The 18,605-nt window shown below is 50.9% G+C and overlaps 1 non-coding gene across 1 annotated transcript; it reads right to left on the bottom strand.

Annotated features, from left to right (window-relative positions):
- Positions 1 to 18,107: 18,107 nt before the first annotated feature.
- On the bottom strand, positions 18,108 to 18,202 carry LOC120112974. Its single transcript, XR_005514624.1, has one exon. It is a non-coding gene; the product is annotated as a small nucleolar RNA snoR109 (small nucleolar RNA).
- Between the last annotated feature and the right edge of the window lie 403 nt (positions 18,203 to 18,605).

The following is an 18,605-nucleotide window of genomic DNA, read 5'->3' as shown; positions in this document are numbered from 1 at the left end:
CGAGACTCTGCGCGAAGACCCCTGTGATGTCACGTGGTTCTCGCTCTTCACACGGCCCACTTTAAAGTCATCTTTAGCCGGCCACGCAGGATTAGGATTTAGGATTCCTCCAGCGATCCTCTTCCGCAGCATCTTCAATTATAGCCGGCAATCGCCGAAGCGGACCGGCCGTAGCCAAGCCCATAAATTACTCCAACAATATTTCTTCTTAGAAATACTATGGTCGCTAAATAAAATATAATGTTATTCCATCTCGATGCTCCTTAGATCTTACTGTCGCAGATCTAATCAGCCAACCAATAAAAACTCGCCATATGGCCTTCCCTGAATACACTATAAAGAGCTTGGCCTATGGACACATGCCTCGTCTAGTTCAATTCCCTCACGTACGTACCATACAAACAGTCATCGCTCAACGAACAGTTAAGGTGCACCCGTGCATGTTCGTTCTTTTTGGTAATTGGCACCAACTTTCGCTCTCTATAAATCGCATCCGGAGTGCCTTCTGGTACTCTCGTTATAGCATTTACCTCCACTTTTTATTAAACGGATCGCCATAGTTTCTCGAAACTTGTTCTGACCCGAACACCGGAGGAACTCTGTCAGATATAGTCTGGCAACTTTTGTTGCCCTTCTTTTTCTTTTCTTTGCAGGTCCGATATATTTTATTGCTCGGAGCACAGTTCCGATCAATCAATTCCGTTCTCTAACCGAGTCGACCAAGCAGCACTCTCAAAGCATACCTAAGTGGAGCTGCAATTTTTGAATCATACGATGATGCACTATAGAAATTTAAATTCATTCGAATAGCGATAAGAATAACAAAAAAAAAAAAACACCAATAACATCCTGCCTGAAGGGGTTAACCCACTTGTATTTGTCCACGCTGCACTGTCATCCGGCTCGTTATCCGTTGAGTGATGACATCCAAAATAACATGTTGATTTTTACATGATGCCATAGACCGAAGGATTGGCATCGGTCTTGTTGCAGAAGCGACCTGGCAAGCAATCACAATAGCCTGGGCATCCCATCGAGTGTTTTATTGGGGATTGAGTACATTCATTTAAGGCCCGCTCCATCCTTCTTTATGAAAACATATTTTTAGTCGTGTGAATATGCATTTATCAGATGGCATGAGTGGTAAACCAATGGAGGTGATCTAATGGAGAGCGAAGAGAGAATAGAAATAAGAGTCTTTGGACACCTAATGCGATTCTTAGGATTTATAATAGCAGGTGTTGCCGGAAATTGGACCCGGGGGCCGCCGCAAAACCAGGAGAGGAGGAGCTCCGCTGCCGGGAGGGCGGACGGCGGTGCGCCGGCCGACTGCGTCCTCCGCGGAGATGAGAGAGCGGAGAAGAGTGCGTCCTGGCCTGTCCTGCAAAAAAGCCGGTGGCCGGGCTCTCCGCCGCCGGCCCTCCGATGCTTAAGTTAGAGGGGGAATATGTGGAGAGAGCAGGCCGGAGAGTATTTGGATAAGATAAGGAAAAAATGAAGAGGATCGTCCCCTCCCTTGTGTCTATGCTGTTTACTTCTTTCTATCCAGTCCAGGAGGGTTCTCTTTCTCTCTCTCTTTCTCTCTCTCCTTCTCTCTCTCCTTCTCTCTCTCTTTCTCTCTCTCGGGGCCCCTTTTCTTTCCCTCCAGGTTTCCTTTTATAGAAGGATTTTTGTTACCTGGGAGGTGACAGGAGGTTTGTCCTCTTGTGTAATAATTGGGCACGATTCGGCCCATTAATGGCGTAGTGGAGAACGGGACCGAATCGGATCAGAATCAAGGGGTTGTCACGGTCGATCGGACCTGTTGGAGTGGTTGAACCGCCGGTTATGGTGGACCTGGGGTCCGTGGATGGTAAGTGCATTTATTACCGAATGAACCGGCGGTCAGGGAGAGCCATACGCTCTGATGGTTCAGTGATCCGGAGATCGTTTTGAGCTGTGTTCATTTAATGACTGAGTGCATCGGAGGCCCGAGGGGGTCTTATGCATTAATGACAGGTCATGCCGAGTTCCTGTGGAGATCCTGTGCTTTGATGGCTTAGGGATGGTGGCAGGTTGTAGTGGAGTTACGTACTTGGTCGTCGGACCTGTTGGAGGATTAGGCAGTAATTGGATATTCGGCTAAGGCATGGGCCTAGCAGAGGTGCCGAGCCGAGCAGGTCGCCTAGCAGAATGTCCTGTGGCGGGATTGCCCCTGGTCGGCGCTTTCTAGTCGAGCGCCTCTCTGGTCGGCGCTCTTCGGTCGAGCGCCTTTCTGGTCGGCGCCCTTCGGTCGGGCGTCTTTCTGGTCGGCGCCCTTCGGTCGGGCGCCTCTCTGGTCGGCGCCCTTCGGTCGGGCGCCTCTCTGGTCGGCGCCCTTTGGTCGGGCGCCTGTCTGGTCGGCGCCCTTCGGTCGGGCGCCTGTCTGGTCGGCGCCCTTCGGTCGAGCGCCTTTCTGGTCGGCGCCCTTCGGTCGAGCGCCTTTCTGTCGTGACTTGGGTAATCTCCCAACACTACCCCCCGACTTCCTAGTTCTAGCTGGCTACCAGCTTGAGCGCGGGAAGTAGTTTTAGTTGGGTTATTATGGAAAATTTTTGAAATTATTGCACGTTCTCGAATTATTGCGCGTTTTGAGGCGCCTTTAATAGGCGGCGTTTCTTCTTTCCCGAGGATACCCCATTATCGGGACGCCTTCTTCGAAGCGTCCTCGCGTCGTGGGCTCATGATGGGGCCGTGTGATTCGATAGGGCGCTTCTGTGTCCGAAGCGTCAGCCCGGAATAAATGCGGCGTTTTGTCTTTTGGATTGACATGAGTCGTAACCTGAATGGGGAGCAGCGTTTTTCCTCGCTGATCTGGGCCGTTGGAGGGATTTATATAAACCCTCACCTGGCTTCCTTCTCCTTTCTTATTGTCTTTTTCCTCCAATTTTTCTCAGTCCGAGGTTTTTGTTCCCGGCGTCTCACAGGTCCCTTTCCCTTTTCTTCTTTTTCTCCCAAAATCCCTTATCCTTTTTCCTAATGGGTTCCGGTCCAAATGAAGTCGAGTCCACCATGGGTGTACTGGAGGTGGAAATGACTGAGGAATGGTTCTTTCCTCTCCAAGGGTTCCGGTTGGAACCCGCCAGGCAGGGGGATCGGGTGACCGACCCTCCGGTAGGCCGGATTGGAGTGTATCTGGAATCACTCTGGGCTGGCCTACGGTTTCCTCTTCACGGATTCGTGAATGAGTTGCTAACGGAATACCAGCTGGTTCCGGCGCAACTCGCTCCGAATGCCTGGAGAACAGTGATCGGGTTCCTGTCGCTGTGCTTATTGCACGGGATTCCGACCTCTGTTAACGTTTTCCGGCGACTTTTTGTGCTAAAGTCGAATCCGGGAGACGGAGAGTGACTCTATATTGCCCTTCGGGCGGGTCGGCCACTTTTTCAGGGTGCCCCCTCGTCCATTCATGACTGGAAGAAGAAGTTCTTCTTCCTAGGGTCTGAACAGACATGGGGATTTAACCCTAGGTGGGGGCCAACCCAACTCAAGTTTGTCAACAAAATCCCTAAGCTTTCTTCGCGCGAGCAAGGGGTCCTCGACACTATTCGCAGCCTTAGGGGCGGCATCTTACTGAGCGGCCTCATCAGTGAGGATGCCCTAGTGAATGTTGGGCTGAGCTCGGCGCGTCCCCATGGTAAGAGTAGCAGTAGGGTGTTTTTTTTTTTTTTTTGTTACAGTTTCTAAGTTTTAATCCTGCTCGTCCTTGCAGATATCGCAAAGATAGTGACCAAGAGCGAGGTCCTATATGCCCGGTTTCAGAAGAGGGCGGCCGAACTCTCAGGAGAACCGACCGAGTCGAGGAAGAAAGCAAAGACCTCGGCGAAGACCTCGACGACCACAACAGTTGAGGCGCGCGCTTCTCGCCCCGTGCGCCCTGAGGCTGTTCGGGGAGAGGGCGTGGGCTCTGGCGGAGCCACGATGGCACTTCCGTGTCCGGTGCCGATTTCGCAAGTCCCTGGTCGGCGGGAAGCTCCAAATTCCGACCAGGGAGGGAGGACCTCAACAGATCTGGCGCTCGCACGCCCCACCTCTACCACGCAGCGGTCCGGTCAGCCGTCTACTCGACCCCAATTCCCCAGCTCTGAGCTGGGGAATAGCCAAGAAGCAACGGGGTCGGCCGCACCCAGGCCAGCTGAGGCCGGTCTGGCGGGTTCTTCGGGTCCTCAGGAGCGGGTGCCTTACGCTCCTGGATGGGCTATTTTCGAGGGCGACTCGGCCCTCGATAATGCACAAGTGGCGCGCGAAGTTCTTCGGGTCGCGCTGCTCCCGGCCGACCAGGCCAAAATTCGGTCCATGAACTACGGCGAGTTCATGGACTCCGCTATTTGCTCTTCCATCCGAGTAAGTCAGCTTTTATCTCTGTGCAAATTTGTGTTTCGGCTTAAAACTGTTTCTTACATGTCCCTCTTGCAGCGCCTCCACGAGACCGAGACGATGATTCACATCATCCAGGACTATCGGGACCGGGCCCGAAGGCATCAAAGGGGGCGCGAGGAGGCCGAAACAAAGTTCCTCGCGTCTGAGGCCGAGCAGAAAGTGCTTCAAGCGAAGCTAGGGCGGCCGAAGACGAGGTTCGGACTCTGGTCGCCGAACTTGAAGAGGAGAAGGGCGCGCACTCTTTGACTAGGTCCGAAGTGCGCGCCGCAAAGGCCCGCCGGACGAAGGCCGAATCGTCGCTTGCTATACGCGAGCAGGAGGTGGGGGAGGCTCGAATAAAGGTCCGAGATCTCGAGATCCGTCTACTTGACGTGCAATCTCTGCTCGCGGATCGCGAAAGAGAAATAAAGATTTTGGAGCGGAAGGCCGCCTACCATGAGGCTCGGGAGAAGGAGGCCCGGGAGCAGGCCCAGGACGCCGTCAAGCTCTTCCGTGAATCGGAAGAGTTTCGCGACTTGATGGAAGAGGAAGGCGTCAACGGTCTCATCCAGGGCTTCAAGGACTTCCGCAATCAGTTGCGGCGACTTCTCCCAGATTTCAACCTTAGCCTGCTTCAACCAGGCGCTGGGGTCGAAAACCCAGAAGCGGAGGCGGAGGTAGAGGTTCCAACCTCTGGCGGGACCGACCAGGAGGGTCAAGCTGAAGAAGGCGAGATCGCTCTCGAGGTCACCGAGATCGCTCTCGAGGTCACCGAGGCAGCTCCCAAAGCCACCGTGGGGGCCTCGGCCGCAGAAGAGCCAACTGTTCCTGAAGTCGCCGGGCCTGAGCCCTTGGTGTAGTTTTCCCCTTTTTCCTATCTTCTTTTTCTTTTTTGTAAGCCGGAGCGGCCTCTATACTTTGTTAAGGCCGGGTCCGAGCTCTTGTACTAGGCCTCCGGGCTTTTTGAAATGAATATTCATTTGTGTGGAAACTCGTCTATTGTAGTCTAAGTTTCTCTGCTCGGATCTGTTTTAGGTTCCGAGGATATGGGCTCTAGGGCCTGAGCTTTACCCGCCACAGGGTTTGGGTTTGGGCTCGGCTTGCCGAGCTCCATTACTCAGCCCTTCGACCAGCGGTAAAGTACCGCTTGTGCTCAGAGGATTTGGGCTCGGAGAGTCCTTCTGAGCCTAGCCCAGATTTCGACCAAGCTCTAAGGTTTGGGCTTGGGTTCGGCTTAAAATTTATTTTTGCGAAGTTAGTAAACTTCGACCCTCGCGTTGTCGGGGCGTACCAGATTCGTTTCCAACGAATGGGTCGAATGCTCGTCAACTCGTGACGGAAATTCACTGGACTTAGTGTAATAATATGCTGGTGTCATGAGCACTCCTTCGTCGAGGCGATTGAAGACGCTCCTCTGCTCGGCGTCCGTTCTTTGAGGACATCGGCAGAGAAAAACCCAAGACAATGTAGAAACATTAAATGAATAGGTACCTTGTACTATATACGTCCTTGCGCCGAGGCGACCGAAGACGCTCCTCTGTTCGGCGTCCGTTCTTTGGGGACATCGGCAGAGAAATCCAAAAGCAGAATAGATTAAAAAATATTAAATAAATGGGTACCTTGTACCGTGTGCGTCCTGGCGCCGAGGCGACTGAGGACGCTTCTCTGCTCGGACTCCGTTCTTTGGGGACGTCGGCAGAGAAATCCAAAAGCAGAATAGATAAAAAATGTTAAATAAATGGGTACCTTGTACCGTGTGCGTCCTGGCGCCGAGGCGACTGAGGACGCTTCTCTGCTCGGACTCCGTTCTTGTACCGTGTGCGACCTGGCGCCGAGGTGACTGAGGACGCTTCTCTGCTCGGACTCCGTTCTTGTACCGTGTGCGTCCTGGCGCCGAGGCGACTGAGGACGCTTCTCTGCTCGGACTCCGTTCTTTGGGGACGTCGGCAGAGAAATCCAGCGATGAAGAACGAGCCGAGCTCGTTGGTTGAAGCTGGTAGAGAATGAGCCGAGCTTGTTTGGCCAATAAAGAAATCATCCCAACGTATCGGGGCATCCCGATGAACCGGGGCATCTCGACATCTTGAGGCATCCCGGCCGAGGTCGGGGTAGGAGCACGAGCCGAGCTCGTCCGGTCAGAGAGGGCCGCTACTCAATAGATGGAGCACGAGCCGGGCTCGTCCGGTCAGAGAGGACCGCTACTCAATAAATGGAGCACGAGCCGGGCTCGTCCGGTCAGAGAGGACCGCTACTCAATAGATGGAGCACGAGCCGGGCTCGTCCGATCAGAGAGGACCGCTACTCAATAGATGGAGCACGAGCCGAGCTCGTCCGGTCAGAGAGGACCGCTACTCAATAGTTGGAGCACGAGCCGAGCTCGTTGGTTGATGGGGAGCGCACAACGAACTCACGGACATCTTTAGGGGGTCCACGCAGGTACTCCATCATCCCGAGGCATCGGGGCATCCCAACCGTGGTCGGGGAAGAAGAATAAACCTTGTACCGTGAGATGATCAGGAAAATTGGTGAGCTCGGAATAAGTTCGCAAACCATCGGTTTATTGTGAAATGAAATTTATAGAATGAAATTCAATGGTTGAATAATGGGGAACCCCTCAGGGTTCTACTGGTGGTACACGCGGAGATTTTCAGAGCTCCAGCTCCGTGAAATGGGAGTCCCATCTAGAGACTCCAATTGATAAGTTCCGGGTCGGCGAATGCGCGTGACTCGGTATGGTCCTTCCCAATTCGGGGCCAGCTTCCCTCGCTCAGTTGGTCGGGAGGTTTCAGCTCTTCTTAAGACAAGGTCCCCTGGTCTGAAAGATTTGACTTTGACCCTGGTGTTGTAGTACTGAGCTGTCTTTTGCTGGTACCTCGCCATACGCACTCGGGCGATCTCCCTTGTTTCCTCGATCAGGTCGAGGTTGCCTCTGAGCTGCGAAGAGTTGGAGCTAGCATCATGGTGCTCGACTCTTGGAGAGGGGAGCCCAATCTCTAGTGGAATGACGGCCTCCGTCCCATATGTCAGGTTGAAGGGAGTTTCGCCGGTGGGGACGCGGAACGTAGTCCGGTAAGCCCACAGGACATTGTATAGGTCTTCGACCCATTGTCCTTTGGATTTGTCGAGCCTGGTTTTGAGACCCTGCAAAATAGTACGATTTGTTACCTCGGTTTCTCCGTTTGTCTGAGGATGCGCGACCGAGGTAAAGCGGTGGTCAATGCCAAGCTCGGAGCAGAACTCTCTGAAATAGATGTTGTCGAATTGGCGACCGTTGTCAGAGATAAGGATGCGGGGAAGCCCGAATCTGCAAATGATGGACTTCCAGACGAAATCCCGCATCTTCTGCTCGGTGATCCGGGCGAGGGGCTCAGCTTCCACCCACTTGGTGAAATAGTCGATGGAGACGACCAGGAACTTCCTTTGCCCGGTGGCCAGTGGAAATGGCCCGAGGATGTCAATTCCCCACTGGGCAAAAGGCCAAGGGGAGCTGATAGGAGTCAAGGGAGCCGAGGGCCGGCGCTGAACATTAGCGTTCCTTTGGCACCGGTCACATCTTTGGACGAAATCCATAGCATCCTTCTGGAGTGTCGGCCAATAATATCCCTGGCGCAGGATTTTATGGGCCAATGCTCGTCCTCCCAGATGGTTTCCACAAATTCCTTCGTGGACTTCGCGCTGGGCATAATTAGCTTCCGTTGGGCGAAGGCATCTGAGGAGGGGAGAGGTGAAGGATTTCCGATAGAGCTTTCCCTCGTATAGTATGTATCGGGTGGCGAGGCGCTTGATTCGGCGAGCCTCTCGTACATCAGCAGGGAGGGTTTCGTCTTGCAAATAGCTGATGAGTCCATCCATCCAGCTTGGCTCGAGCTCGGTGCAGAGGGTCTGCTCGGGCTCGTCTGTACTGGGCTTTTGGAGATATTCCAGGACTGCCTCTTTGGGAAGCTCGCTCATGCGAGAGGACGCCAGCTTTGATAGCTGGTCGGCCCTGAAATTCTCCGACCTGGCAATATGTTGAATGTGGAAGGAGTCCAAGGTCGAGGCGAGATCCCGTACCTTCTGGAGATACTTCTGCATGGTCGGGTCTCTAGCTTCGAAGTCGCCCACAATTTGGTTGACGACGAGCTGAGAATCACTGAAGGCCTTCAAGTCCTTCACTCCTAGCTCTTTGGCTATCTTAAGCCCGGCGACGAGCGCTTCATACTCCGCCATGTTATTGGAAGCAGGAAACTCGAGGCGCAGGGCCTGCTCGGCGACCACCCCCTCCGGGCTGGTGAGAATAAATCCTGCTCCACTACCCTCCGAGTTTGAAGAGCCATCGACATGTAGAGTCCATGTCAAACTTGGGGTCTGTTCCAACGGTGGCTCAGGTTCAGGCTCGACCTCATCTGGTATGGTGCACTCGGCTATAAAGTCTGCGAGTGCTTGTGCTTTGATCGCCGGTCTGGGCCGGTACTCAATGTCGAATTTTCCGAGCTCAATGGCCCATTTAGTGATCCGACCCGCACGATCTGATCTCTGCAGGATCTGCTTGACCGGCTGGTCAGTCAGCACAGCCACTGTGTGAGCTTGGAAGTAGGGTCGGAGCCTCCGGGCCGAGATGACCAGAGCATAGGCGGTCTTTTCAAGCTTGGAGTATCGGGTCTCAGCATCCCTTAAGACCCGGCTGGTGTAATACACCGGTTTCTGAAGTTTCCCCTCCTCTCGGACCAGGACCGAGCTTACTGCTACAGGGGAGACAGCTAAATACAATTAGAGGAGCTCACCCTGTTGAGGCTTCGTGAGCAGGGGAGGGGAAGCCAGCAGGTGCTTGAGGTCTTCAAAAGATTGCTGGCACTCGTCCGACCACAAAAAGTTCTTCGGCTTCTTGAGGACTGCAAAGAATGGAAGGCAGCGCTCGGCCGAGCGGGAGATAAACCTCCCGAGGGCTGCCACTCGGCCCGTGAGCCGCTGTACCTCCTTGACCGTCCTGGGAGGCGTCATCCCTTGGAGGGCTCGGATCTTCTCTGGATTGGCCTCAATTCCTCGTTGTGTAATGATGAAGCCGAGGAATTTGCCGGAGGTGACCCCGAATGCACATTTAGCTAGGTTGAGCTTCATCTGGTACTTTCGGAGTGTGGTGAATGCTTCATTGAGGTCAGCTATGTGGTCTTGCGCCGCCTTGCTTTTCACCAGCATGTCATCCACGTAGACCTCCATATTTCGGCCTATTTGGTCTTTAAAGATCCGGTTGACCAGCCTTTGATAAGTCGCCCCGGCATTTTTTAGACCGAACGGCATCACTTTGTAGCAGTAGGTTCCCCCGTCGGTGATGAAGGCTGTCTTTTCCTCATCTTCTGGCGCCATGTGGATCTGGTTATATCCGGAAAAGGCGTCCATGAATGCTAGCAGCTCGTGACCTGAGGTGGAGTCCACGAGCTGGTCGATGCTGGGAAGTGGAAAGCTGTCCTTCGGGCAGGCTTTATTCAGGTCGGTGTAGTCCACGCACATACGCCACTTCCCGCTAGCTTTTTTGACGAGGACCACATTGGCGAGCCATTCCGGGTAGGATATCTCCCGGATGAAGCCGGCTTCAAGGAGCTTGCCGACCTCCTCGGCTGCTGCTCGTTGTCGTTCAGGGGCGGCGCCTCGCTTCTTTTGTCGCACGGGCTTGCAGGTCGGCTTCACCTGAAGCCGGTGGACCATGACCTCCGGGTCTATCCCCGGCATGTCTGCAGGCGACCAGGCGAAGACATCCATATTGTCCCGTAGGAAGTCGACGAGGCGACTCCTCTCGTTTTCGCCAAGGCCAGAGCCGACCTGCACGGTTAGCTCGGAAAAGTTCTTTCGTAAGGGAACTTGAATTAACAACTCACCAGGCTCTACCCGCTCTTTCTGGGGGTTGACCCGTGCCTCCATAACTTCAGTTAAGGGCTGGTCAGTCGTTGGGGCAGGCACCTCGGCTGGTCGTCTTACCTCGTGGGTCGCTAGGTAGCATCGCCTTGCCACCATTTGGTCCCCTCGGACTTCACCGACCCCCTGGCTGGTGGGGAATCGCATCAGCAGGTGGTGAGTCGAGACCACTGCTCGGAGGGCGTTGAGTCCTGGCCTTCCGAGGATGGCGTTGTAAACCGAGGGCAGGCGTATTACAAGGAAGCCCATTCCCACGGTACTTTTACGTGGGGCGAGCCCGGCTGTGACCAGAAGGTCGATCTCGCCCTCTACTGGAACTGAATCCCCAGTGAATCCAACTAGCGGAGCATTCGTCCTCCGTAGCTGTTCCCTTGTCATCCCCATTTTACAATAAGCACCAAAATACAAAATATTGGCCGAGCTTCCATTATCAACCAGGATGCGTTTTACATCAAATTTATTTATGATCATGGAGATGACCATGGCATCATCATGGGGAGTTTCGACTCCCTCTAGATCGTCATCAGAGAAGGAGATGGCTTCAGTGGTGCGTGGGCGCTTCGAGGAGGCTTCTTCTCCTGAGGCTTCTCTAGCCGAGGGCCCGCCTCGGATAGTGTTGATGACGCCGGCGATGGGCCCGTTGGCATTTGAACCTTCAGGCTGTGCTGCTCCTTCGGCTGGCTTCTTCCCTTCACGCCGGCCTTGCACAAACCGATCAAGCACCCCTCGGCGAATGAGTGCTTCGATCTCATTTCGAAGCTGATAACAATCCTCGGTATCATGGCCGTGATCCCGGTGGAAACGGCAATACTTCCGGAGATCACGCCGGATTCTGGTGTCTGGCTTCGGAGGTGGGAGCCGGATGCAATCCCGACTCTCAATCTCCATGAGGATTTCAGCCCGAGGAGCATTGAGGGGAGTATACTTTTCATACCTCCTTTCGGGTGCTCGGGCCTGCAGTGGGAACCTCGGGCGGAGTGGTGATCTCTGCTGTGGCGGTCCTCTCAACCGGGGTGGACTCTTCGGGCGGGGCGGATTCTTAGCTCGTCGTGGAGACGGGCTTCTGGGCCGGCCGCGTTCCTCGCGGCGTCTTTTCTTGGGGTTCTGCTCGGTCCCACCCCGCCTAACTGCCACGGCCTCTTCTGCCTTAGCATACTTCCGCGCCCGAGTGATCATTTCGGTGAGGTCTGTGGAAAAATTCTTCTCGATCGAGAAGAGGAATCTGTAGGACCGGGCTCCAGTCTTCAATGCCGACATGGCGATTGACTGGTCGAGCTCCCGGACCTCCCATGTTGCGGCGGTGAACCGGTCCAAGTACTCCTTGAAAGATTCTCCCTCCGTTTGTTTAATGTCAAGGAGGGAGTCGGATGTCCGCCACTGGGGCTGGTTGGCGGCAAAGTTGCCAGCAAATTGTCTGCCGAGCTGCTCAAAGGAAGAGACAGTACTCGGCTTCAGCCCGGTGAACCAAAGCCGGGCTGGCCCTCGGAGCGTCGCCGGAAAAGCTTTGCACATCATGGCCTCCGAGGCTCCTTGTAGGGCCATTAAGACCCGGTAACTCTCCAGGTGGTCCAGGGGATCGGCCTTGCCATTGTAGGGCTCCACCTGGGGCATTTTGAACCGTAGTGGGACCGGTTCATCTTCGATCTCCGGGGAGAAAGGAGACTTCGTAGTGAACTCGAAGTCGTTATCACGTCCTGATTTTCTCCCGTGGAGCGCCTGGATTTGGCGTTCCAGCTTCTCGACCTTCTTGTCGAGTTCATCATTCTGGAGGATCGCTGCAGCGGTTCGTTCGAGCGCAGGTTGCCCTGGAACCGACTCGGCTTCTGAAGGCTGTGGCCAGCCTCCGTAGCCTCTGGCTGGATGCTCTCTCCAGAGGGAGGCCTGGACTTGGGAGTCCCGACCTCGATGGGGAAGTCCGCTTGTAGGAGGCTCCGGTTGAGCTGGAGCCGGAGGAAGCGGTGCCGTTGGGATGCCCCTGGGTTGCAAGCTTTGGACAACGGTAGCCAAGGCTTGCACTTGTTGCACCAGGGCATCAAACTGCTCCGGCCGAACCTGAGGGGTTGACTCGGCCGGAGGTGGTGAGTTCCGGACGGAATGCTCAGGACTGGGTGGAGGACGTCGAGAGGCGTTGGAAGCCCCTTTGCTTCTTAGCTTCATGGCAGCGAACTCGGGCCCTTCCTCTAGCGCCAACTGTTGCTGGAAATTGGACCCGGGGGCCGCCGCGAAACCAGGGGAGGAGGAGCTCCGCTGCCGGGAGGGCGGACGGCGGTGCGCCGGCCGACTGCGTCCTCCGCGGGGATGAGAGAGCGGAGAAGAGTGCGTCCTGGCATGTCCTGCAAAAAAGCCGGTGGCCGGGCTCTCCGGCGCCGGCCCTCCGATGCTTAAGTTAGAGGGGGAATATGTAGAGAGAGCGGGCCGGAGAGTATTTGGATAAGATAAGAAAAAAATGAAGAGGATCGTCCCCTCCCTTGTGTCTATGCTGTTTACTTCTTTCTATCCAGTCCAGGAGGGTTCTCTTTCTCTCTCTCTTTCTCTCTCTCGGGGCCCCTTTTCTTTCCCTCCAGGTTTCCTTTTATAGAAGGATTTTTGTTACCTGGGAGGTGACAGGAGGTTTGTCCTCTTGTGTAATAATTGGGCACGATTCGGCCCATTAATGGCGTAGTGGAGAACGGGACCGAATCGGATCGGAATCAGGGGGTTGTCACGGTCGATCGGACCTGTTGGAGTGGTTGAACCGCCGGTTATGGTGGACCTGGGGTCCGTGGATGGTAAGTGCATTTATTACCGAATGAACCGGCGGTCAGGGAGAGCCATACGCTCTGATGGTTCAGTGATCCGGAGATCGTTTTGAGCTGTGTTCATTTAATGACTGAGTGCATCGGAGGCCCGAGGGGGTCTTATGCATTAATGACAGGTCATGCCGAGTTCCTGTGGAGATCCTGTGCTTTGATGGCTTAGGGATGGTGGCAGGTTGTAGTGGAGTTACGTACTTGGTCGTCGGACCTGTTGGAGGATTAGGCAGTAATTGGATATTCGGCTAAGGCATGGGCCTAGCAGAGGTGCCGAGCCGAGCAGGTCGCCTAGCGGAATGTCCTGTGGCAGGATTGCCCCTGGTCGACGCTTTCTAGTCGAGCGCCTCTCTGGTCGGCGCTCTTCGGTCGGGCGCCTCTCTGGTCGGCGCCCTTCGGTCGGGCGCCTCTCTGTCGTGACTTGGGTAATCTCCCAACAGCAGGGAAACAAGAATTAGGGGTGAATGTTCAAAACGTTACATAAACTGCTCATGGCTGGAATTATATTGGGTTCCATTTCTGCAACCGAACATGTTGGGACCACTCAATACCAGGCTTTATCTTGCTTTGATAACAATGTTTTATCTCAAATACGGCATGTCGGGACTCGGGAGGTTAGGCTTATGAGCAAAATCTGCATTCCGAAGGAAGCCAGCCCAGCACAAAGTCTAATGTGTAAAGTTGCACTCCACTCTACCCTGGCTTAAAATGATATTGTTGATTATCTCTTGAGTTTACAAATTATAGAAGATCAAGTCCACATCCACTTAAGATGCCAGTTATATATTGGTCTAAGCTGATTATTGTAGGAATATCAATTCGAGTTTAAATAGGTTTACTTTATTATATATAGGATTTTTTTACATAAATATCCTTTTAAATATTGAAATTGTATAAATACCCTCCAAAATTACTATTTTCATGTATACCCTTATAAATGTCTCTTTTTGCATGGTTACTCATTTTCATGTATTTTCATCATTTTAATTTTAAACCGCTAACTTCTTAACGACATTAAATATCATGGGTATACATACAAAATAAGTATCTGATGAGGATATACATGGAAATATCAATTTTGGAAGGATATTCATGCAAATTCCAATATTTAGAAGGGTATGTCAACAAAAAACCCATAATATTAAAGTTGTAATATATAAATTTTTTGGCCTTGCATATTCTCTAAAACTTCGCCCGAAGGAGTATGCAACTGTGTTGTGTAGCTGATTCGGGCATTGGATTCGAAGCGTTACATTGGGTGTTGTTGCTGGAAATTGGACCCGGGGGCGGTCGTCGGTCGAGGAGGGGGAGCGGCAGGTGGACACAGGGGAGTGGCGGTCCGTTGGCGGGCGACGTCCTCCGTCGGGGTGCCTGCAGAAAAATCGGTGGCCGGGTTTTCCGGCGCCGACCCTCCGATGCTTAAGTCAGAGGGGGGCAATCTGTGTTTAAAGAAGAAAGAGGAGAACAGTATCTTTTTAGTTTTTTGTCTCCAACCCCCCTTTGAGAAGCAAGGGTTCCTTTTTATAGGGGGGTCGGCTTACCTGCGATGTGATGGGGCGAGACCGTCGTACAGCTCGGCCTGTTGCTTGGACTGGCACATGATCGGGTGAATCATTGCATTGATGTCGGAGATGAGGCCGTCGTACGACCCGAGCTGGTACGCGATCAGGTTAATCATTGCATTGATGTCGAGGGTAAGGCCGAGATCAGAGACTTATCACGGTTGACTGGACTCTGCTGAGCTGATTTGCCGTGGAGAGCCGTGGGTCCGTAGATAATGAGAGCCATGCGCATTAATTGTTGAGTAGGCCGGAGATTCGCATTAATTGTTGAGTGAACCGGGGATTCGCATTAATTGTTGAGTGAACCGGGGGTTTGCAGAGGTCATGCGCAATAAATGCTGGGGCAGTGGCAGGATATGGCCCTCGGCCGGGCCTCGGAGGGGTACGGCCGTAGTAGGTGGTCGACAAGGACATACCTCTAGGGTCGGAAATTCTCCAGGTCGGAGGTTCTGAGGTCGGACATTCCAAGGTCGGACGCCGACTTCGGTTGTCCAAGGTCGGCGGCTATGCGGCTTTTTAGAGGTGGGGTTACTATATTGCTGGGGAAAAACCGTATTCCCCCAACAGGTGTATTAGAGGATAGAGTTTGTGAAGTAATCTTGTAAAAATTTTTGGATTGTCTGTGTGCATGTGGATCATTGACCAAATCATATAAATATTATATGCAATTGTTCTTCTCCTATTTTTTCTTTCTGTCGCAGCCGAAACGTTTGCCGTGATGGCACCAATCTTCTTTATATAAGGGAATCCTAAGAGGGTGGGCACCTTAAAAGAACGCGAGGGAGTTCGGTGAGGTGCTGGCTACTCATGAAGTTTTTGTTGTACGAAATCAAAGCATGCGGGTCAGAGCAAAGCTTGCGTGCTTTAATTAACACTCCCTGCATTTCTTTGGCTATTGGTGGATATAGCGTACGTAGTTTGTCTATTGCAAATGGTGGAAGTGTTCTACGCATCGCATTCCAGTTTTACTATAAGCAAGATGTGGAAGGTAGGCAATCCGACGTGAAGGAAATGTCACTACCAGAAAACACGCGTATAGTGACGGAGATTCCCGTCACTATACCGTGTTTCCGGTTACTAATATGAAATTTGTGACCGGAGCTCCCGTCACGAAATTAGTTACAAAAACACGCGTCACTAAATTCTCAATGACGGTGGCGATTTCCGTCACTAAACTCCGTGACAGAACCGCCGTCACTAAGCCGTTACAAATCCAAAAATTAAATATTTAAAAAATTACGTATTTTCCGTCACTAACCAGTCATTGAGTTAGTGACGAAGATAACTTGGTCACTGATTTTGTCACAGAATTCGGTCACAAATTTGGTCACTGATTTGTCACAACCTTCAGTGACAGATTTAGTCGTCACAGACATGGTCACAAATTTTGTCACTAAATTTGTCACTAATTCCGTTACTGACTCACTGAGCAAAATCAATTTTTAGAAATCAAAATCCTGTCACTAAGTTTATATTAGCTCGTCACAATACTTGGTAAACTATTCAGTAACCAAATTTGGTCACTGGTCACATTCCAATAATCTGGTATTTTTGGTACATTGATTGGCTCATAATAAAAGAAAAATACAAGCTAGAGCCTCATCCAGTCATATGCATAAACAAAACAATGGAAGTGTTCTGCCGAAAGCTTTTCATTCAGCATCTCTCCTTCCAGAATACAAGAGACATATATAAATGTCGTCAGTATATGATTCCAATGGACTGACATAAATGACTTCAACTCTGTCAACCGGGAAGGAGTCGGAATAAGAACTTGTACTCGTTCAGATAGAAAGCCAGCAGTATGCTTTGACCCTTTGCTTTTGCATTGCCCCTTGTTGTTTCCTTTAACCTGTTTCATTCCATTCATCAGAGGGGCAAAAAAAAAATAGAGAGAGAGAGAGAGCATTGCCCCTTTTGTTTCCCTTAACCTGTTTCCTTTAGCAAAGCATATCCCATCTGAAGTTAAAAAGAAAGCATTACAATTCAGTTCATAGTTACTTACAGAAATATAAAAACATGAGCAAAAGTTAAGAGTGACATTAGATGAGGGCATACCTGAGAAGCTGAAATTTTAACCAAAATTACAATAACCAATGACAACATCCATAGTCAAAGCAAAACTAAAAAAGTCCCAAACTATAACAACATCCATATTTAAACCAAAACCAAAAGGGAGTATCCCATGATCATGATTCATCTCACTATGAATTGGATTCAACATTGGCCGAGCATTGAGTTGATTGAGTTTCATTGTAGAAACTTGAGTTTATGACATCTTCTACAATCTCATCTAACTTGGCATCCTCAACATCTACATTGAAATCTTGCAATAATTAATAATAAATTATTCAAAAAATAATAGAAATATAATTAATAAAACATATACCTTTCTTTTCCAACACCCAATCTTGAGTACAAATCAAGGCCTCGGCAATATTCAGTTTAAGTGCACTACGATACTTATCAAGTACCCGCCCACCGATACTAAAAGCAAATTCAGTCCTTACAAGATGTTAATAAAGACTAAACAAAACAAAACTGTAAGGCGATTTTACCAATTATCTTCCCTGCTTTGGAGAGAAATACAAAGTCTCACTGGAACCAAGCTGTTCAGAGCCTCACGCTAAATGTTCGTAAGATATTTTCTGATCATGATCCTGGGCTATTCATGGAGTGCTTGAAGAAGTTTGAAGAAGATGAATCTAAAGAAAAGGAGATTAAGTCAAAATGTGAAGTTGTATGGAAGCACCTAGAAGAAATTGCCGCTTCGAACGCTGCAAGTAATGAGGCTGTTCAATCCAAAATACAAGAATTTGCTACAGTACAAGACTTTGTGTCATTTCGATCCTGAGATTGAAAGCCCAATCCAAAATACCAGGACCATATGTTTTCAATCTTTATGATGATCAGCAACAGGGTAAAGACATATCTATCACCTACTTAAAATCTTTATAAAGCTCTTTCTACAGTAATTAAGCTCTGCAACCTCATTCTAATTTGATGGTAAAATTGAATATGTTAAGTTACTATTGATTTTCTGGAGACATAAATTAACAGCTGAAAAATATCCATTATTGTTTGGGTGGCATATCAGCCATAATCCCTGATCAAACTGGTTGCAGGTGTGAAGTCCAAAACATAGGAGGGCCAAAAAGTTTCATAGCAATACACAACCAAAAAAGTAATTAGAGAGATTATAGAGAACAGCATGGAACAATAGAGCGACAGATTAAAAGAAAATAAGACTCAGATGTAGGCATTGATGACACAATCTGCAGCAATTAAAAAACAGCTTGCCTGGATAATGGCCGAGATATCATCACTTTGAAAAATTAATAAAAACATTAAAAAAACAAAGAAAATAGATAGCTCTTGATGTGTGAGAAGGTCCTCTAAAAATGGCTAACACATGCACCATCTCCTTCTTCTGCCCTTCTCACAAAAAATAAAAAAGAATAAAATAGGAAGCTACATTTTAAGAACAAATTAATGTGGGAAGCTTGGTAAGCGGGTTGCCAACAATAAGGAGAGCAAGCCGACCAGTTTTCTTCCCTCTTCTCTTTATTCATATAGCTACAGCCAGATCCGGCAACTTCAAGACCAGGGCAACCCAAAACCCTAACCTTGGTACTTGTAGCGCAAATCCTAACCACCATTATAAAATCTACCACATAATATCAGGAGAAAACGAAGAAAACCCCAAAAATCAAGAGGAAAAAGAAGGGATAAGCTCTATACTGAAAGAGAGAGAGAGAGGACAAAATTCAACATCATAGAGAACGCGACCAACAGGGGAAGGAAGAATGCCAATCGGGACTGGACTACCCGCAGCAGAGGGGGGAGGAATGACCCTCTCTGCCTTGCCTACCTGCAGCAGGGGAAGGAAAAGAACCCGGATAGGAGGGAAAGAAGAACCCTAGCGCGGCCGTCGACAACTGCGGCCACGGCGGCGATCAAGCGCGGCGCTGGATCCACAGGCAGAGAC

Source organism: Phoenix dactylifera, chromosome 13 (assembly GCF_009389715.1).
Source record: "Phoenix dactylifera cultivar Barhee BC4 chromosome 13, palm_55x_up_171113_PBpolish2nd_filt_p, whole genome shotgun sequence".
Taxonomy (NCBI): domain Eukaryota; kingdom Viridiplantae; phylum Streptophyta; class Magnoliopsida; order Arecales; family Arecaceae; genus Phoenix; species Phoenix dactylifera.
Note: the sequence above shows the minus strand (reverse complement) of the source record. Positions and strands in the feature narration are given on the sequence as shown.